Raw genomic sequence first — 22193 nt, 5'->3', positions numbered from 1 at the left:
GGGACGAGGCTAAACCCTTTCAGCATCAATAGGCCCTCAGCCTAGTGTGGGCCCCTCCCTTTTCACAATGTCACCTCAAAGTGGGGACCTTTCAGATCTCAGGGCTGAGCTTGTCTGAGTTCTGCTCTCAGGTGATATGGGGTCTTATCCACCTGCTCAATTCTAGGACGTGGAGGTTCAGTGAATGGTGGGGGTCGGCTGGGATTCACCTTCCCCCTCCTCACACCAGGCCCTGTGCCCCCGCCTTCCCTCTGGATTCTGCCCTGAGTACTTGCTCCTGGAAAGGACTCAGCCAAGGAAGACAGTTACGATGAAACTGGTGAGGACCAGAGGGAGGATCCAGGCTTTGGACTTGATGGCTGTGGCCCTGGGCTGTACTGCAGGGGGGACCGTGGTCGGTGATGCTGCAAGGAGAGTAAGAGTTACACCCTCGTCCAGACCCCAAACTCGGCAGATGCCTCCTCGCCCCCGACTCAGGTATCCCTACTGTGCAGACAGTTTACACCCATCACATGGAGGCCCCAATGTTAGGTCCTCAGGCCAGATGGGAGGAATGGAGGAGCCCAGTCCTCACGGGGCTCTGACAGCTGATGGGGGAGTGAGGTTTCCAACACAGCCACTCAGTCCTGCTGTGACATCAGAGACGGTGACATGAGGATGGAGTCCTCAGGACCTGAGAGCAGAGGTGGTATTGACAGATTTCCAGAAGGAGGATTGGTGACATTTAAAAGAAGATTCTGGAAAGATTGAGAAATAAATCCCGGAAATCAAAAAGATGTCTACAGGTTTGGGATCAGCAAAAATCCATGTTCAGTCATCCAAAGGCCTGTGCTGTGAGGAGAGACGTCAGGAGGTAGAAGAGAAAGGAGGATGACAGAGCATCCCCGGGTCATTGATCTCCCAGGACAACTCACCTCCAATAGATCACTTTCTCAAACACACACACACACACACACACAGGGTCCATGTCACTATGAGAGGACTGTCACTTTCTCCTCCTTTCTCACTTACCTGAGGTCTTCAACATTTTCTCCCAGCGCACCATGAAATCCTGTCCAGGCCCAGCAGTCTCCCATGGAGACTTTCTTCAGGAAGTTGGTCACAGCTCTGTCATTCTCCCACTTCTCTTTCATCCATCTGCCTCCAGGGTGATCCACTCTCCAGTGTCCATTCTCTGGATCAAAGTGGAGACTCATTTGTCCATTCAAGCCAAACTGCCAGGATCCACTGATGTGTCTGTCATCCTCACAGCGACATGTCATCCTGGGCTGCAGGGTGAGAGGGTCTGCTCCCACCGTGGGAAAGAAAGAGCTCAGCCTCTGGGCTTGACAGATTCTTTGCCCCACGGGTCCATCTCTCCTGGGTCCACCTCCCCTGGGCCCAGCTGATCTGGCCTTGGTCTCTCATGCAACAGCTGCTCTTTCCACTCGACGACTAGGGAAGGACCAACATCCAACTGTATTTTTAAGCCCCAATCTGCTCCTCCTGTACTTGGACTTTCTAACTTACCCGTGACCGTGGGTTTCTCCAGTGTAAAGTCACACAGGTGGTCCCTGATGTCTCTGAGTGTTTTGATCTGTGTTTCCCAGGCCTTTACGGTTTTCACTTTTTCTCCCAATGGATTTGTGAATATGATCTTAGCATGACCACAATCATAGGAGAGAGAAACCTCTCCGTCCACCTGGCCTTGAACCTCATACCACAGCTATCCAGGTCTGGGCTGAGGATCGATGGTGAAGTTATAGGACAGAGAGTGAGCGTCTGTGAAGGCAAACCGCAGTGAGGGTGAGGGTGGGAGAAGAAGACCCGTAGGCCTCCTCCCCCAGGGCTGTGACAGCAGAGGAAGGCTGCGGGCTGGGCTGACAGAGCAGGACCCCCGCCTGCCCCCCACCCCTCACCAGGCACGACTGAGGAAGGCGACAAAGCCTCAGGCAGGCAAGAAACCCCACAGCCCTGGAGATGCCCCATTTCCACTCTGCTCACAAGCTCCACACGGGCATTAACTGACACATACGTTTCCAGGGATGGGCCAGGCTGGTTCAGAAGGAAAGGCCCAAACCCAGAGGATGTCAGGTTCTCTCTGAGTGTCTGTGGGAGATGCAGAGGGTAAGGGGGATGTTCCTGAGGAAGCGGATCACAGCCAGTGGGGGGTGTGGGTGGGGAGGATGAGCACAGAACCCAAAGCTGGAGAAGGGAGAGTTTATACTTACGGGTCACTGGGATTAGCAAGGCCAAGGAGACATGGTGATCTGGGTCTTGGAAGCCTGGAGAAAGGCCTGGCCCACATGGCATGAAGGAGAAAGTTCAGAACTTCTGAGGCAGGTGGTAGAGGAGGGGATCCAAGGCTCAGAGAAGTGAATCTGCCAGGGCGGACACAGTATGAAAGGGCAGGAAGGTGTGCAGTCCACCAGCTCCATGGGAAAGCCTGATGGACTCTGTGGAGCCCGAGAGCAAAGCGTGGATGAGAAGCATCTCCAATAGCTCCAGGATGACTTTTGCAGAAGGTCAGGGATGGTGGTAGGACATGGTGTTCCTGTGGGCTTCTATCAGGAACAGGGATGGAAGTTGTGGAAAAAATCAGATTCCAGGTGGGGGTGCTCTAGGTCAGCTGAAAAGTAGGTGCAGGGGTCAAAGTGATTAGAGAGTCTCAATGCCAGCCAGGGCCTGACTGCAGAGAATATGATGCTGGCTCATAGCACAGAGCGATCCTAAAGGCAAACAGATGGGCAGGAACCTAGATTCACACTGTACCATTGAAAGAAATAAAGAGAGACAGTACACAAGGCTGGATGATCAGGAAGCTAAAAGCAGCCATCCCTACAAAACATCTGATTCAGGCCCATTTTCCAGATCTAAGCCACTTCTCAGAAGGTATCACCAGAGAAATAAGCCACGTTCTAAAGAAGAGGGCCCTTTCATCACCACATCTAGTGCAAAAGTCCTTCCATTCTTTCCCAAAGAGCCACGTCATTATTCACTGGGGTAAGTGAACCTGCAGAAGCAGAAACTACTCTCACATTCACATTGCACCTAGTGTGTTTCTAATATCAGGCACAGGAACCGTATCATCATCGTCCCCCAATTGTTGAAGCAATGCTCGGACTACTAAGCCATCAGTGGACAGCAGACCAGGTTCTGCTTACAGTGGTTATCACTGGGTCCACAGACCACAGAGCAGTTATTTCACATGCCCTGGACTTGTGACATGCATGGAGACCTGAGTAGCTAGTAAATTATCGTGGGGTGAAGGCTACTGTATTAGTGAATTCCAGATTCAGACTTCAGACCCTACCTTCCCACCCCGAATGGTACATGTACACAATATCTTGGAGGAAATACAGAGACAAGTAGCCAGGCTACAACCTCTTGAGGGCTTCAGGGGTGTGGTCCCTATCCTAGCTCCAGTTAATTACTGCTGTGGCCATAGGTTTCCTGTAATGGTTCAGAAGAAATATTTTAGGCTTTGCAGACCCTAAGTCTCAGCTGCAATCTGCTGTCCCAGCACAAAAGCAGTCACAATTGGTGAACAATGAGCATGGCTGGAGCTGCTTCCTAGGCAGATGATCCAGCATAACCAGTGACATCAGAGGTATCTGTGGTCAGAAAGGTGCTACATCCATTTTCTACTTAAAGGCTCACAACAGAGAACCCGAGTATCCTGAAGTGAGGCCATGTCACTTGCGGTGGGGAAAGTCACACCATTTAAACGTGGCTCCTGGTGTGGTCCTGGGGCCTAGCAGAGATGAGGCCTCTGGTCATGGAATGTCACAGTTGCCCATCGTGATGTGGGCTCATTAACCCCTAATCATTAGTTCAGCTAGACCAGCCAGCACAGGATAGAAGTGATTATGTATTTTGGCATAAGCAGGGCCACAGGGAACAAACAAGACCCACCAGCAGCTGGCCTATATATGACACTAGAGTTGTTATGTGGCCACTATCCCCTGCTCACACCTGTGGCTTCCCCTAGGGCACTTTGGACCAAGGTAGCTACTCTGGAATAAAGGAGCGGGGGGGCATTAGCCCAGCTGGACAGTTTTAGACATTAGACAGCTGGACGGTTTTTATTTTCCTAAGAAAAAGTACTGCATGTTGAAGACAAATAATTCCCAAAACTAGTGAAAGAAAGCAAAACTTTGAACATGAATCACGTGCATTATCTTTAGAAGTTAAGAAAATAAAAGGCAGTTGGTAATAAGATTGTTAGTTCAAATATGTGTGTTTAAACAATTTTAAAAACTATTTTGTAAGAATATACCTATACCTCAAAGGCAACTATGTGTAAAAAATTTACACAAACATTTTCAGTTCAAGCTAATAAAAGTGATATTGAGAAAGTATTCCACATCAGTAAGTCTGTCTTAGAAAGTCCAGATGCTAAAGCATTGCTAAAGCTCAGTGTTCTGAAAGAAAAATCTGCTTCTGTGATGCTGGGTGATGCATGTGACTGGCTGCCTCTAAGTGGGCCTTGAGAGGCACCTTCCTCCTGATTCTGGGGGACTGTGACAGGAGAGTCAGACACAGGCCCCCAGGGCTGCACGGACCTCGTGAGACCCCAGGCCCTTTGCTGGAGCTACACCTCTCCTCTGGATGAAAGGCCCAGCACAACCCATCACATAAATGGTTCATCAAGACAGTTGGTAGGCGGGGCTATTTGGTAACCCTCTTTCAGGTACTCGGTCACATCAAACAGGTAGATGTCCACTGAAGGGTGTTTGGTCAGAGTTATAAACATGTAGGCTCTTTAGTAGCAGCATGCTGACTTCTTAGTTGTGGTATGCAGGATCCAGTTCCCCCACCAGGGATCGAACCCAGGCCCCTGCATTGGGAGTGTGGAGTCTTAGCCACTGGATCACCAGGGCAGGCTGGAGAACTCATTATTAACCAGACTTTCAAAAGCCATCCATCGATCCCGTGTTTTTGTTGTTCCCCAGACAGTGAGAGTCCATGGGGAACAAGACTCTGGAGAGGGACTGGCTTTGCTCTTAACTTGAAGTTGTTCAATGACAGAGCTCCTAGCTGCCAGATCTTTGTGGTGTACTTCCTTCTAACCAGGTAGCTTATATCACAGGCAGTCTGAGCAGCCATGTGAACTAGCTTGTTGAGAAGTTGCCTGCGGATTATTGGCCTCTACATATTTGCACTGTCATAAAAACAATTTAAGGTACCTCCAGTTCATGTAACGCAGTCCACCATGGGCTTTTCCCCTTCTTCTGTTCATACATGGGTAATAGGAAGATTTCTGTGATGAAGATCTCATAGCTACAACTTTCAGGGAGCATCGTTGTCACCTGAATTTCAGAAGCTTGATCTCTAACTCCTTTTACAAATGCTTGTTGCTCTTTATCTGGATCTTTTTCATCTACATAAACCCCATGGAAAGCACACCAAAAGGTACCTTCTTAGAGTACATCTTTTGAGTTCCTCTCCCTGGTTACATACTTTGATATCATTCACCTTAGCTTTGTCCTCCAAAAGAGTGACACTTCTCAAATCCTACTCCTCTACCCACAAGATAGGATAACTGAAGATGGAAGTTGTATTGTTGGGTGTGTTGCCTCTCGCATACTGAGACATCTGGGAACGACTGGGACTGAGACAGCCCTTCGGATCTACTGCTGGCGCTGATGCTATCTTCCAGTTCAATCCTTTTCATACTATGAAGATGCAAAACAGCTAATACTAGTACTACAAGAAATATAAGTGGACAGCAAATCCCTAGGCTGATATAAAACACACGTGTAGACACGGCTGGAGCTGCATGTACAGGATCATAAATGGGTTCCTCTGCTGGTGGTTTTGTCCAAGACTGAAGTTTTACTTCCTCAGTTTTTGGATCGCAGCTCTAAGACTGTGAAGCTTTCTGAAGTTACTGTCAAGTTGAGGTGCATTTAGTATCATAACTTCAGAATCTACTTTTCCAGGACAGGACAGCTGGAGCCCAAACACTGATATGGTGCGTGGGAGTTCCGGGGGCAGGGGGCGCCAGGGCTGCAGGCAGCCTAGCGGACCGAGCGGTACCGGCGGCGGCCTTTCGGATGCGCGTCCCCTGGAGACCGGCCCGCACATCCGTCCGCTCGGAGCTCCCGCCTCCACCCCCCAAGAGAAGCTCGGCCACCCGCTGCCACACGCCGCCGCCCACCCCCGCCTGAGTCCCATACGACCGCAGAGCTCTCCTCGCCCCGGCCGCCCTGCAGGTGTTAACTGATCGGTGATAAAGAGCGCTGGTCGGTCCTTCAAGGGCCGACAGTAGCAGGGACCAGAAGGGGCTCTGTTTGCAGATAGCGGACTTTTACCTTTCAGGGCGGTTCTGGGTCTCTTCCCACCGGGAGGCCGACAGATCCCAGCCCGCCAGGCCCCAGATCTCCCACTTCCCAAGGGGCAGGCTGGGCCCTGTGGGGCCTCAACAGCATTCCCTGTAGCGTCCCGGCCCCCTCTTCTCCTAGCGTCACCTCCCAAACTCCCCGCATTACTGCTTCACCCAAGGCACCGCTGTTCTGCCCGGAAGAGCCGGCAAGTAGCCCGTGGGAGCCACGGAGGCGCAAAGGGGCCAGGGGAAGGGAAAGAGGAGGGGGCGGCGGCGCCACCCCGCAATAAGTTTCGTGAACCCCCGCGCTGCCACCAAATAACTCACCCAACTTCCACGCGCCCCGCACCCCCCGCCCCCCGCAGGTTCATCCCCGAACTCACTGCCTGGCGTCCGGCTGAACCAGGAAGCCAAGACGGGTCTCGGTGCCACCCATCTCTCCCTTTGCCACCTGGATCTCAATTTTGCGCGAGAGGAGGATGCCAGGTCAGCTGAGGGGACCCTTTCCTCGGAGACACGTGCTGCACTTCTGTGGCAGGCGGGCATTCCCCCGTGCGGAGACCAAGCCCCGGGATCCAGCGGCCCCTTCCGTCACCGGGTGAAGCCGCTAAGGCCTGGACGCTGCCCCACTCGCCGCCTAAAGGGCTGTTGCCGCCGCCTCTTCCCACTCCTTGGAGCTGTACTTGAGCTGTGCTTGGGCTGATAGCCAGACTCTTCCTAGTTAGATCATTGTGTCATTTTGGTCTCCCTAATTAATAGAAATTGATCAGAGGTCAGGGAAGAATTTCTGGCAAGAAGGTCATGGAGGGGAGAGCTCAGGGCCTCCTCCTTCCCCATCCTGAGTTTGCCTTGGAGGATCATGACCTTGTCACTGCACTGAGTTTCTCAGTGTTCTCCACACCATCTTATGAAAACCTGAAGGAGCTTTTCAGCCAGCCCAGTTACTGTTTCCGGTGCCAGTTCCGGTGGCAAACTTACTTGATAAACGTCCTCTGTGCCCTGACCCTTCCACTGACCTGCCCTTCTCTTATCTCTCTCCCTCTCCTCGGCTTCCTGAGTCCCACAGACACAGCAGTGTTGAAATTAGGCCAGTTCATTACTCTGCAAGTTTGCTTCTGTCCCATTTGTTTATTTTTCCTTCAAAATGTCAATGCCAATGCATTTTGAAGAAGGATTCTGTATAATTCTACAGGTTGTTTGCCCCTCCTTTTTTTTTTTGTATAATTGTACAAACTTTGAAAATTACCTAGGTTATAATGATCCAGTATTATTTGTCATTCAAAAAAAAAACAAAAACAAAAAACTTTCTCTTGGTCCCAGCAACCATTCAAGGGAAATTAAAGTTCCTGAAAGAAGGCCAATTCCAGATGGATTCTACGCTGGTAGACTCAGAAAACAAAAAGATGAGCAAAACCAATAAACAAATGGGTCCTCATCAAGCTTACATACTTTTGCACAGCTAGGAAACCATAAACAAAACAAAAAAGGCAAACTACAGAATGGGAGAAAAGATTTGCAAATGATGTCACCCTTGCAGGTAACAAGGACTTATATTCCAAATATATGAAAAGCTCTTATAATTCAATAATAAAGACAGGGAGCCCAATCAAAGAATGGGCAGAAGATCTAAGTAGACATTTCTCCAAAGAAGGCTTACACATGGCCCACAGGCATGTGAGAGGATGCTCAATATCAATATTTATTATTTTTAATTAATTAAAACTTTTATTTTATATTGCAGTATATAGTTGATGAAAAATGTGTGTTAGTTTCAGGTGTATAGCATAGTGATTCAATTATACACATACATGTAACTATTTTTTTTTTTTACAAATTCTTTTCCCATTTATGCTTCTACAGAATATTGAGCAGATTTTCCTATGCCACAGAATAAGTCCTTGTTGGTTATCTATTTTAAGTATAGTAGTGAGTATATGTCAATCCTAACCTCCCAGTTTATCTCTCTCCATCACCTATCACCTCTGGATATATGCCCAGGAGTGGGATTGCTGTATCATATGGTAGCTCTGAACCTGCCTGCAATGCAGGAGACCTGGGTTCAATCCCTGGGTCAGGAAGATCCCCTGGAGAAGGAAATGGCAACCCACTTCAGTATTCTTGCCTGGAGAACTCCATGGACAGAGGACACTGGCAAGCAACAGTCCCTTGGGTGGCAAAAAGTCGGACACGACTTAGCAACTAAATCACCACCACATGGTATCCTTGTTTTTAGTTTTGAAAGGAATCTGCATACCATTCTCCATTGTGTGTGCATCAATTTACATTCCTACCAACAGTGTGGGAGGGTTCCCTTTTCTCCACAGTCTCTCCAGCATTTATTGTTTGTTCATTTCAGTTCAGTTCAGTTCAGTTGCTCAGTCATGTCCGAATTTTTGTGACCCCATGGACTGCAGCATTCCAGGCTTCCCTGTCCATCACCAAGTCCTAGAGCATCCTCAAACTCGTAGACTTTTCAATATGGCCATTCTGACCAGTGTGAGGTTCCTTGAAGGGGGAAGGAGAACAAATGTCAGAGAATGAGGAGGAAAGCTAAAGCGTCTCAGCCCCAGGATCCAGGGAACCTGCTGGGCAACAAGGACAGGCTTTGGGGACAGAGCAGGGTTGGTGCGCACAGGCCTCGCTGCAGAGGCTTCTCTTGTTGGAAAGCCCCAGCTCTGGTTCGCCTGGGCTTCCACAGCTCAGGGTCCAGTCGTTCCGGGGCACGTGGGACCTTCCCTGACCAGGGTCAAACTGTTATGCCCGCTGTCCGAATCCCCGAGCGGGAAGAGAGAAGGCTTCCAAGACAATGCAACTCGCAAAAAAAGGGAAGTTTATTGCTGACTCGAGTCAGGGCTTACTGCTGCAACCAACGCAGTGGTGCGGGGTCAGAAAAGCGCTGAGCCCGAGCTGCTACCCAATTTATAAGGTGTGCATAAGCAGTTGGTAGCTGGCTTAAGCAGATTGGTTACATGTTTTCAAAGTAATCTTATTGGCTCAAACCTTCGCGGGCTTTTTTCAAAGTTGGGCGTTCGCGGGCTTTTCAGCTTTCCCCTGATAGGTTCCCTTTTCCTTACTGGGTGCATATTGATTGGCTGGCTCCAGGTGGCCTGATAATCATGTTACCCTGGAAAACCAGGCCTACTCCTAATCTAGGCTGCCTGTCATGGCAGCCTCACACAAACCTGTGTCCCCCACACTGGCAGGCCAATTCCTATCACTGGCCCACCGGAAAGCTCCTGCCACATCTTCTTTATCCATTCATGGATTGTCATTTAAGTTGTTTCCATGGCATCTCAATAGCCCAGACCGTAAGAATTGACCTTCTATGCGGGAGACCTGGGTTCAGTCCCTGTGTTGGGAAGATCCCCTGGAGGAGTCCATGGCAACCCACTCCAGTATTCCTGCCTGGAGAATCCCATGGACAGAGGAGCCTGGTGGGCCACAGTCCATGGGGTCGCAAAGAGTTGAACATGACTCAGCTCCTAAGCACACCACATTCTCCTTCCCCTGATGGTGTCCAGGCCCGGGTTCCCACCTCTGACCCTGGGCCCACAATTCTCCAGCTGAACGGCCTCAGGTTCTGAGTCCTTGCTCCATGTCTCCCCCAGGGTCTGGGTCATTCTGAGCAGGCCTTCAAGGCATTAATTCTCCTCCAAGAGAAGCAAGGGTTTGGGCCTGTTACTGTCATACTGAAGGAAAGTCTATTTCTCCAATGCCCCCGTGGAGACTCCACCTCACATCAGGGCTGGAGTGACAATGAAGTTGTAGCCGAGTTAAGTGTCTGTGAGAGAACTCAGGTGCTAGCTGGCATGGGGAGTGCTGACTCACTCTTCACGTGCCCTGCAAAATTCGTCTGTTGCAACCTTGGCCCTGAATGTGATGGTATCAGAAGATGGGTGTGTGGGAAGTGATTGATGTCTTCCATTCATTTCAGTCTCTTAGTCATGACTGACTCTTTGTGACCTCGTGGACTGAAGCAAGCCAGGCTTCCCTTTCCATCACCAACTCTTGGAGCTTGGTCAAACTCACATCCATTGAGTTGGTGATGCTTTTTAACAATTTCATCCTCTGTAGTCCCCTTCTCCTCCTGCCTTCAATTTTTCCCAGCATCAGAGTCTTTTCCAATGAGTCAGTTCTTCACATCAAGTGGCAAAAGTATTGAAACTTCAGACTCAGCATCATTTCTTCCAATGAATAATCAGGACTAATATCTTTTAGGATAGACTGGTTGGATCTCCTTGCAGTCCAAGGGACTCTCAAGAGTCTTCTCCAACACCACAGTTCAAAAGCATCAATTCTTCAGCACTCAGCTTTCTTTATGGTCCAACTCTCACACCTATACATGCCTACTGGAAAAACCATAGCTTTGACTAGAGGAACATTTGTCACCAAATATTGTCTTTGCTGTTTAATATGCTGTCTATGTTGCTCATAGCTTTTCTTCCAAGCAGTAAGCATCTTTTAATTTCAAGGCTACAGTCATCATCTGCAGTGAGTTTGGAGGCCAAGGATATAAAGTCTGTCACTGTTTTCATTGTTTCCCCATCTATTTGCCATGAAGCAATGGGACCAGATCGCATGATCTTTATTTTCTGAATGTTGAGTTTTAAGCCAGCTTTTTTACTCTCCTCTTTCACTTTCATCAAGAGGCTCTTTTGTTCCTCTTTGCTTTCTGCTCTAAGGGTGGTGTTATCTGCGTATCTGAGGTTATTGATATTTCTCTTGGCAGTCTTGATTCCAGCTTGTGCTTCATCCAGCCCAGCATGTAGCGTGATGTACTCTGCATATAAGTTAAGTAAGCAGGGTGACAATATACAGCCTTGACGTACTCCTTTCCCAATTTGGAACCAGTCTGTTGTTCCATGTCTGGTTCTAACTGCTGCTTCTTGACCCGCATACAGATTTCTCAAGAGGCAGGAAAGGTGGTTTGGTATTCCCATCTCTTTAAGAATTTAGCAGAGTTTGTTGTGATCTACACAGTCAAAATAATGGGTGAGAACCATTATAGAAAATGACTCTGTGTTCCCTCCACCCTTTCACATGGTGAGTGCACCATGAGAAGACAGCCCTTTGTGAACCAGACATCTTCCAGTGCCTTGATCTTGGACTTGCCAGATTCCAGAACCATGGGGAAAACTTTCCTGTTATTTTTAAGTCACCCAAGGTATATTACTTGTTATAGCAGTCCTATGGGATTCAGACAGGGAGGAAGGGAGCTCTCAAAAGCCTGGTGTCTACAACATGGGGTTCAAGTCCCCTGAAAGGCAGGACAGGCAGAGGGGACCCCAGACTTAGTGTCTTTCCCGCCTTCCCCCATCCCCACTGGTGTCTGCATTTAACCCCTGGTGTTCTGTAGACACTGTGGCTGAGGCCTTCCCCAGGGCACATGCTGATGCCAGTACAGTAGCCCTAACACACTGGGGAGAGGAGTCAGCTACATGGAAAGGAGAGCGCAAAGGGCAGGACATGTGAAAAAAAATATGTGACCCTGTCTGAATCCTGCAGTTATCAACCTAGCTGAGAAAACAAACCGTCCCATGGAAAGTAGTGGTAAGTATTAGGGTGACCTCTTCAGGACAGCAGGGAGGACTTGGCAAGGTGGGCATTGGCTCTAGGGTTTCCTGGAGGGGGGCCAAGGGGTGGTGTGGGGGGGTGGGGTGGAGGGTGCTGGGGTTGGAGGGGGAAAGGGGGAGGGGGAGGGAGGGGAGGTTGTATTTAAAAGCTGCTGGGGAGTAGTCTCCAAGGTCACAGCTCAGGCTCCCAAGTCCCCACTTTTCTGTCGAAGCTGCTTCTGCTCCCGCTGGACAGAGCCCAAGACACACGGGCCGAGAGGGTCTAAGGGTGGGCCTGGGGGTCTTGCCATGAAGGATCCTGGCTTCCCAGCTGAGCTGCTGGACAGACCTGGGAACACCTGCGATGAGCGGTAAGAGATGAGGGAAGGTGGGGAGAAGGGCGAGGTGGGGGGAAGGAGTTGGGGGACAGTGAGGGGTCTGGGCCTGGAGAGGTGGGAGGGGCGCAGTGGAGAGGGGTGGGGCCCTGGGGTGGGGCCCCTCCACCACCTGTTGCTCCCCCCACAGGAGTCCCAACCCCTGATCTGAGTAGGCAGGAGGGGATTGAAGGGAATCCTATTGCTCAGAGGCTCCAAAGTGAAAGTTTCTCAGTCGTGTCTGACTGTCCATGGAATTCTCTGTCCATGGAATTCTCCAGGCCAGAAGCATGGAGTGGGTAGCCTTTCCCTTCTCCAGGGGATCGTCCCAACCGAGGAATCGAACCTAGGTCTCCCACATTGTAGGCGGATTCTTTACAAGCTGAGCATAAGGGAAGCCCAAGAATACTGGAGTGGGTAGCCTTTCCCTTCTCCAGGGGATCTTCTTGACCCAGCAATCGAAGTGGGGTCTCCTGCATTGAAGGCAGATTCTTTACCAACTGAGCTATCAGGGAAGCCCCAGGCTGACGAGACGCTGAGGGAGGGAACGCAGTTCAGCCCCTGGGCCTGGGGGAGGCATCAGCTGGTGAAGGCAGGTGACCCCGGTTGACACCTGTCACAAGGCAGATATCTTTGTGTCGTGTTTCCAAGCTAAAAAAAGAAAGTAAATGATGGGGGGTAACAGCTGCTTCCCTGTCCCTGCCAATGTTTGGTTCCCTTGGGACCTCGGGGTGATGCTGTGCAGGCCAGAGGGTCCAGGTCCAGAGAAGGAAGAAGCTGGGGAGCCGGCCACCTCTGAGGCCTCTTCATCACCAGTCCTGATGCACTGCTCACCCCACACTCTCCATGCACACCTGTCCTCCCACACTTCAGCCCCCAGTTACACACACAAGCCCCCTCGGCGTCCACAGCGCCCTTCGTCACCCACAGCCCCCCTGACTCTCCAGCCTCCCACACAGCCCCCTCACACGCACGTGCTCCCCACATAGGCTTCACGCTTCTGACTCGTATCCTTCCACCCTTGCGCACGTCACCCGTCCTGAAACTGTCCGTGCAGGTCTCCTCACACCCGCTTCCCTCTGTGCACACCCCACCCCCCACCCACACACACTTCCTTTCACATACAAGTGCCCGCTTTCCTGCCCCACTGGCTCTCCACTCTCTGCAAAGTCACACCGCGTTCCCCTCCCTCAGGGACCCTGGCTTTGTCACACTGTCTGTACACACTGCTTCACACAAATTCCACACAGAAGGCTCCCATCTACTTCCACTGCCATCCAGAAACTTCCCCCTCATGGCCATTTCCCTTCACTCTCTTCCTCCTCTCTGGGGCCCCAGGGGACCCCCTCCCAGGCCCTCTGCATACGCATACTGTCCACTCCCCTTCTGTCTCAGGATCACCTGTCCACAGTCACACACACACACACACACACACACACACACACACCAAGGTTCCCAACATTCTCACACACTAGTTGTGGTTGCTCCCCACACATCCAACACACTCTTCCCAGCATTCTTCACTCTCTTCACATTCACCTTCTTATCACAAATTAGTGTCACTGCCCCACACAACCTAAGAGGGAAATGGCAGCCCACTCCAGCATTCCTGCCTGGAGGATCCCATGGACGGAGGAGCCGGGAGGGCTACAGTGCACAGGGTCGAAAAGCGTCAGACATGACTGAGCAGCTAACACAGTCACTCCTCTCTTCAGCCCTCCTCCTCTCACGCACACCCTCTCTCTCTGTCTCTCTGTCTCTCTCTCTCACACACACACACACAGTCACACTGACCAGTTCTCCCCAAGATACTGGGCCTTCCAGCTGCCCCAAAGCCACACAAGCTCGGGTGGTTCTGGGAAGGGGCTGGCTGCCAGGACTCCGCCCCAGGGCTGAGCCAGGAATTTTAGGTCTCTGTCTGGGTCCTACCTGGAATAGTGCCTTCTCCTTTTTAATGCTCCAGCCCCATATCTAAAACTATTCACCAAACATGCTCCTACTGGCATACAGACTCGAGCCCCCACGGACAGTCACCTTCACGCATTAATCAAACTAAAATGAACGTTTGTGTGTTGTGCTAAATAGAAATCCTCCTTTAGTTACAGGATCAGCCAGCTCTCCGTTGTCATGTATTGATCAGTGTTCCTTCACCGGCATTTCTTACCCCGTCTACTAGGTGTCACGTTTTAGACGTCCCTGGGTCTGTTTCTTGGCTCTTTTGTAAAACTGCTCTCCTGCCTTCCTTTTTGCTCACCACTTCCCTTTGCACTGGGAATGCAGCCTAAGCCCTGGCAAGCTTGCTTGGTACAGTGAAGTCATCATAAAAAATTACCACAAACTCTATGTTGTGAAACAAACAAAATTTATTCTTTCAAGGTTGTGAGGGTTAGAAGTCAGAACTCAAGGTGTCAGTAGGGCCCTCTCTGAAGGCTCTAAGGGAGGCTCCATCTTGTCTCTTCCTGACTACTGGTGGTTGCATGGAGAAGGAAATGGAGACCCACCCCAGTATTCTTGCCTGGAGAATCCATGGACAGAGGAGCCTGGTGGGCTGCAGTCCATGGGGCCGCAAAGAGGCGGACACGACCGAGGTACCGTGCACAGCTCTGTGGTTCCCGGAAACCCTTGGCATTGCGGAGCTCCTGTCTATTTCTGTCCTTCTATGACACTCTTCTCGGGTGTCTTATTTTCCTGTATCCGTCTCTTTGCGTGTCCACATTTCTCTCTCCTGGTAAAGACACCAATCACTGGATTAGAGCCCACCCTAACCCACCCTGACCTCACCTTGGTTGGATTACATCTGCACACACCCTATTTCCAGGTGAGGTCCCCTTCACCTAATGGTAAGGACTTCAACATATTTGAGCCCCTAAAATAAAGAACCTTCCATAAACATTCATGTGATTCTCATTGGGCAAAGAAGGTACAATGTATAATTGAATTCTCTGCATCACTGAATATATTTCTGACAGGAGAAAACTTCGTTTGTCCAGACATTAATGAAAACTGAAAGGTTAAAATTTTTTCTGATCTTGTCTTTTTCTCATCCTGGTATGAATGTATGAGCTCAAACATCCTCTTGGTTTGAGTGTTGTCTTTAGGTGTTTCTGAGGTCAGCAGTGTTCTCTGTTAGCCAGTTCAGTGCAGTTGCCCTTTCTAAGTGGGAAATATTAATCCAAGAGTTAATTCTTTTCAGTTTTGTTGTGCATGAGCTAGTTTAGAGTACCTGATAAGGGTCCATGTGTGTTGTAGATAGTCCTTTAACTAATATCTTTTCCAGTATGCATAATTTCCTGGTTGCAAGTCATGAAACATCTAATCTTAATCCATAAATTACTGAGATAAGATTTAGAATCAAGCTTAGAATGTCTTTTTATTAATTCAGTAAGGGGCTTCCTTGGTGGCTCCTTGGTAATGAATCTGCCTGCCAACGCAGGAGACACGAGTTCAGTCCCTGTCCGAGAAGATCCCACATGCTGCAAAACAACTAAGCTCATGGGCCACGAGTACTGAGGCTGTGCCCTGGAGCCTGGGAGCCGCAACTCACACATCTAGGCAGTTAGCACTTGACTGTGGTTTCTGCATATGTATTAGTCTGCTAGGTCTCTAAAGAAAAGCTATTGTTCTATACTCAGAACACCAAATATGACACCAAAATGTGGGTTTTAGAAACTCTGCTCCAGGAATCAGGACTTCGACAAAATGTATACTTCCTATTGTATCACAACACAGAGTGTAACCACACACCACCGACTGAGTGGTTTCAACAAGTCTTCCTGGAGGTGAGGATTTTATCACATGAATTAAGAACACATTCAGCCCATAAAAGCATGTGGTTACTTAACTATACATGAAAGTGAGTGTGAAGACATAAATTATATCTCATTAAATCACATAAGCGTATCCCTAATGCATTATCTTCTTAACAGAATTTAAAAAATGCCAACCCCCGACCCCCACCCCAATTTCACCCCATAGGAAGAGACGTCTGATGGAAAGATAGAACTGGAAGTCTTAACTGATTGTGAGCAAATATTTGACTTTCGCAAATCCTCAAAATGACCAAGCAATACATCTTAAGGGGCCATCAACAGTCATGGACAGTGAAGGAATTCTTAAGCATGAGCTTCTTTAGCATCTTGTTAAATCCCACTCTGCGTAGAAGGTCGTATATTAGATCAACAGCCAGACTGTCATTAAGGGTCAGTTTTTGCCACCCAGATTTGGTTTAACATTGTACCTTCTCATAGTCCAGGGAGAAACATCCGGATGATGGAATAGCTGTTAGAACATTGGGGGAAATGTTGAGCTACATAATGCTATCATCAGAGAACAAAAGGTTTTTTTCATTAAAGGGCTGGGAAAGCCTGAGTAAGATCTCAGGACAACACCCCACCCCACCACGTCTACATCTTGTACCCAGTGCCCCCAAAGGAGAAGACACTTGTCTTCATCCCCACTCCCACTGCACTGTCCTGCTGCCCACACCAGCCTCTTCTACACCAACAACAGAGTAGTTCCCAACCCTACAGGGAAGTGTGGGGACCCAAGACCAAGACAGAACATCATCTAGGTAAAGATGGGTCCAGTGGACAGGGCCTTGGTGAGACCCGAGGCTCACCTCTCCCAAATCCTGACCAGAACAAACCTGCCTAGGAGCCAGAGGCCAGCCGGCTTCTCACCTGCTGTGGGCCCTGATTTCTTCATAAGATTCATGATGATGAAGCAATTACAACTAACTGGGTGAAGATCAATAGAATAATGCAAGCGACCAACTGGATGGATGCAGACTGGCTGATATCTGGGGCCATTATTTGTGGTTCTAAAATGAAAAAGGAAAAGCCTTGTCAAATCTAAGAATACACCTTGCTCAGCACCTGCTGTCCTTAGACAGCACACGTTCCCCATATAGTTACTAACTCAGGTGAAGCCACTCTTCAGGTCTGGGTGTGGAAGGATGAATGGGCTTGTGCTCAGTCTTCATGGAGCTAATATTTCTCCTGAGTTGTGTTAGTCGCTCAGTCATGTCCGACTCTTTGTGAGCTCATGGACTGGAGCCCACCAGGCTCCTCTGTCCATGGGATTCTCCAGGTAAGAATACTGGAGTGGGTTGCCTTTTCCTACTCCAGGGGATGTTCCCAACCCAGCGATGGAACCCGGGTCTCCTGCCTTACAGGCAGATTCTTTACCGTCTGAGTCACTGAGACACAAATGTCCATCCGATTATCTTTCAGCTGGACATGTTTACTGTGAGGAGTCCTTTTTGAGGAGGACACAATTGGGGATACTTAATTCTGTCTGGGATGGAATAAAGGCTTCATTAAGTGACATTGGAGCTGGTTAAAGGATCAGTACAACAGGGGGAGAGAAGGCCTGGAAACATAATGCATATATAGATTTGGGGAGCGTTGAGCAGTGTCAGGGGTCTGGGTCATTGGTTAATGAGGAAGGGGGCTCCTGTGCTGAGGGAGGTGGGCTGGGGAAGGAGGGTGCTGGCAAGTTCTGTGCTATGCCCATCACTGACTCTCCAGACAGGAAGTCCACCAAAAGATCAGTTGTTCTCTCCATCCATCATATTTTCAGTTGCACAAATATATGTGTTCATATCCACACATGAAGGCACTAGACCTTTGAAGAGAGCTACCACCTCCCCCACCTCCCCCACCCCCCACTCAGTTACCTGTGGGCTCTGGGAGCAGCATGTTTTCCCAGTGTTCCAGGAATTCCCTAAGCCAATAACTGCAGTCTCCCGTTGAGATCTTCCTGAAGTACTCTGCCAGCTCCTGGTTGCTCTCCCACTCCTCCTTGAGGCGTGTGGCTCCAGGATCGATGACTATCCAGGTTATGCTCATGGTGTCAAGGAGGAGGGCTGTCCGTCCATTAAGGGTGAAGAGCAAGGATGCACCAGAGCATTGCTCGGCTTCACGCTGACAACACAGCCTGACCTGCAGGGAGGGAGGACCTGCGCCCCCCACACAGTGAATCTTTCTGGACTGTCCACAGTCCATCCTCCCCAGTCAGTAAAGTGTGTCTGCACATCTAGGGGCCCGTGATCTTCTGACCATGACCTCCCCCTCTTACCCATCAGGTCCAGCGGGTCTCTAAGGCTGGATCGTGTTCAGTCTTTTCACAGGAAGGACCTCCCTGCCTGCACTCCGCCCCACCCCTCTCTTGCTGTCTCCAGCTCCCCACCCCTCCTATATTACCTCTTGTCTCCTTTTTGTCCAGTTTGATGACAGGCAGGACCATCCTGAGCTCTCTTGCTGCTTCTCCCAGCGTTTGGCTCAATTCAGTCCACGCTTTGGTGTCGTTTACCTCCTCCCCCAGGAGACCCAAAGGTATGACCTTGTTGCTGTCACTGTCATACTGGAGGAAAGGCTTTGTGTCCACGGAGCCCTGGACATGACACCAGGGCTGGCCAGGTTTGGACTGAGATTTGACAGTGAGGTTGAGGCACAGAGAGTGGGCATCTGAGAGAGAAAACCACAGGTGTGTCTGGGAGATTCCCCTCCAGGGCCTGGTTGCAGAGGGATGGGTCTCTATCCCAGACCCCGCCCCCCCGCCCCCTCCTGCTGCATCCTCAGTCCTGCCTCACCTTTAACTGTCTGAGCTTTAGTTAAAAATACTTTGATGCCACCGTGGATCTTTTCCATCCATATGATGGCTCACGCAGTAAAGAATCTGCCTGCAATGCAGGAGACCTGGGTTTGAGCCCCTGGAGATGGAAACGGAAACCCACTCCAGTATTCTTGCCTGGAGAAGGACAGAGGAGCCTGGCAGACTACAGTCAGCGTAGGGTGTCAAAGAATCAGACACGCCTAAGTGACTAAGCAGGCAGACGCCAGCTTCTGAGGTAGCAACAACAGAAGACAGTGTCTGCTTTCTAGAGACTTAAAATCTATCTGAACAGACAAGACTTTCAACAGAATGGGAAAAAAGATGCCATAGAACACATGCCACATTCTCGATGGGTCCCTAGGCATCAGGAAAGTTTTACTGGAGTAGGAGGTGGGACTTGCCAGGAGAGGGAAAGCTGCTCCAGGAGCTTAGGCCCAGGCACGCTGCCTTGGGCGGGGTCCCAGAAGGCAGGGTGTCACCTCCTGGGCGGTCAGTCCAGCTAAACCACACCCTCACCATACTAAGAGCAAGTGGACAGGCACCCACCAGGGTGGAGCCCCTTCCCTCCCCATTTTCTCTCTTCCCCAACTCCCCCACCAGAGCCCCAGATCCAGGACACTCACTGCCCAGAGTCTTCCCAGCTTCGGTCAGCAGCAGTATCAGCAAAAGATGACCTGTGGTGTGAGCCAGTGACTTTCCTCCCTGCAGTTTTAGGAGCATGATGGGAAAAGGTAGCCTGGGGTGTGTCTATACCTCTGCCTTCTGGCACCGCCCAAAGTCTTCAGCCCTAGACTGAGGAAGGCGTGCTGAAAAACAAGAAAAATAACACTTATGCCCAGGAAGCATTTCTTAAGTTTCAAATGTAATTACTCATTAAAAAAAAAAAATAGTCATGACATTACAAAGCCACATTCACTTTGAACAACTATCCTCCCTCCAAAAAAGCTGTTTTCTGGTCTGAGCAAGAAAAGCCCACGTTTTGTTGGCTCTTCTGCTCATTCCATGAACCACTTCCTCCCTCACCCCCGCCCCACCGCCGCTGCCATCTCCTGCTCAGTTATCCCTTCTTTTCTCCTACATCCACTTTCCATCCTAACCTCTCAAACTTTCTCTGTGATGATTACGATTCACTCCATGTTAGTCACTCAGTCGTGTCCGACTCTGCGACCCCCTGGACTGTGTAGCCCGCCTCTCCTCTGTCCATGGGATTCTCCAGGCAAGAATACTGGAGCGGCTTGTCACTCCCTTCTGTTAATCAAACCAGCAGCGGCCGACCCCACCAGGTCTGCCATATCAGAGGACGGTATACAACAGAGTCCGATAGTTCTGTTGGAGCCGAGCTCCAGCATAGCCGGGAATTAATTACCGTTTGCTCACCCGCAAGTTGCAAAGGCTTCCTAGGGCCCCGGAAGAGCAAGCTCACCACCAAACATTGACGGATTTTCAAGCAGCAGCGGTCCCCTCCCGCCTTTCCCAGACCCTCCCCTGCGCTACGCGTCTCACGCAGGATGTCAGCCGCGCCGGTGGCTCAACCCAGCGATCTCCGGGCTGGTGGCTTCGGGGTGGCGGGAGAAGACAGAACATTTCGGGGGGGCGCCCTGGGTTCGTACTCACCGCCCACTCCTCCTCCGCACCCGGCTCCTGCGATCGGCGGGGCGCGGTCCTCGCCTGCCCGGTCCAGCCAGGGTCGCTCTCGCGCAGATTGAGACTGTCGAGTTCGCAACCACAGAGAAGTTCCGAATCTCTCCTCGGGGTTCTCAGTTTCACTCGCTCTTTCGAATCTCGGCCCGAGATTCGGGGCCCTCCTGGGCTGCGCGGACCCGGCTCGGGGGAAGCTCGGCCGGCGGCGTTCGGAGCGGCTTCGCTAGTGCGGGGATCCCCGGGCGGGCGCGGAAGAGGGGCCCCGGGCCGAGGTGCTGCGCTGGGGGAACGGCGCCCCGGCAGGCCCACCCGGGCGGTGAGTGAGGCTCTGTAAAGAAGTGCCCCGGCTGGGGGGTGATGACGAGGCTTTTTCCGGGTGTCAGTCTGGGCGCCGCCGCGGTGACTTCGGGTACCAGGGACCTGGAACGTGGGCGAGCCAAGGAGCCACCGGCGACTTCTAGGTCCTGCCAGGGCGAGTTTCCCGGCGCTCAGGCTCCGCCCCTCTCTTCTCTACCATCCTATCCTGAGTTTCCTAAAGCGATCCTTCCCTGGCCACCTGACCAGCTGCCCCAAGTCAGTCCTTAATGGATGGCATTCCTTATAAGCGCAGCTCAGTTAGAACTGAACATGAACAACAGACAGGTTCCAAATAGGAAAAGGAGTACATGAAGGCTGTATATCGTCACCCTACTTATTTAACTTATATGCAGAGTATATCATGAGAATCGCTGGACTGGAAGGAAGCACAAGCTGGAATCGAGATTGCCGGGAGAAATATCAACAACCTCAGATATGTAGATGACACCACCCTTATGGCAGAAAGTGAAGAACTAAAGAGCCTCTTGATGACAGTGAAAGAGGAGAGTGAAAACGTTGGCTCAACATTCAGAAAACTAAGATCATGGCATCTGGTCCCATCATTTCATGGCAAATAGATGGTGAAAGAGTGGAAATAGTGGCTGACTTTATTTTTCTGGGCTCCAAAATCACTGCAGATGGTGACCGCAGCCCTGAAATTAAGACACTTACTCCTTGGAAGGAAAGTTATGACCAACCTAGACAGCATTATTAAAAAGCAGAGACATTACTTTGTCAACAGAGGTCAGTCTAGTCAAGGCTATGGTTTTTCCAGTAGTCATGTATAGATGTGAGAGTTGGAATATAAAGAAAGTTGATTGCTGAAGAATTGATGCTTTTGAACTGTGGTGTTGGAGAAGACTCTTGAGAGTCCCTTGGACTCCAAGGAGATCCAACCAGTCCACCCTAGAGGAGATCAGTCCTGGGTGTTCATTGGTAGGACTGATGTTGAAGCTGAAACTCCAATCCTTTGGCCACCTGATGCGAGGAGCTGACTCATTTGAAAAGACCCTGATGTTGGGAAAGATTAAGGGCAGGAGGAGAAGGGGAAGACAGAGGATGAGATAGTTGGATAGCATCACCAACTCAATGGACATGGTTTGGGTGGACTCCGGGAGTTGGTGATAGACAGGGAGGCCTGGCGTGCTGCAGGTCATGGGGTCACAAAGAGTCGGACACGACTGAGCGACTGAACTGAACTGAAATAAATAGATGAGCTAAATAAAATACATGGCAGCAGGTCGTTTATTCTTCCGACTCTTCCGTTACTCCCACCGCCCTTCTAGGTGGTCTGTGATCAAGTCTGGGACAAGTTAGAGGGCGCAGGGCACCACCCCACGTCTCCAG

At 50.4% G+C, this 22193-nt stretch overlaps 1 long non-coding RNA gene and 2 pseudogenes across 1 annotated transcript; all 3 read right to left on the bottom strand.

Moving 5' to 3' along the window:
• Positions 1–275: 275 nt before the first annotated feature.
• LOC136164157 (UL16-binding protein 3-like) lies at positions 276–3314 on the bottom strand (annotated as a pseudogene).
• A 1298-nt stretch (positions 3315–4612) lies between these two features.
• LOC136164156 (tyrosine-protein kinase RYK-like) lies at positions 4613–6678 on the bottom strand (annotated as a pseudogene).
• Positions 6679–14624: 7946 nt separating this feature from the next.
• Positions 14625–19727, bottom strand: LOC136165159 (uncharacterized). The gene is made up of 5 exons (XR_010662467.1): positions 19472–19727; positions 18437–18700; positions 17911–18192; positions 16913–17052; positions 14625–14958 (listed from the first exon to the last, which is right to left on the bottom strand). It is a non-coding gene; the product is annotated as an uncharacterized lncRNA (long non-coding RNA).
• Positions 19728–22193: the final 2466 nt, after the last annotated feature.

This window comes from Muntiacus reevesi, chromosome 3 (genome assembly GCF_963930625.1).
Source record: "Muntiacus reevesi chromosome 3, mMunRee1.1, whole genome shotgun sequence".
NCBI classification, from domain to species: Eukaryota; Metazoa; Chordata; class Mammalia; order Artiodactyla; family Cervidae; genus Muntiacus; species Muntiacus reevesi.
The sequence above is the reverse complement of the archived record's forward strand: the minus strand, read 5'-3'. Positions and strand labels throughout refer to the sequence as shown.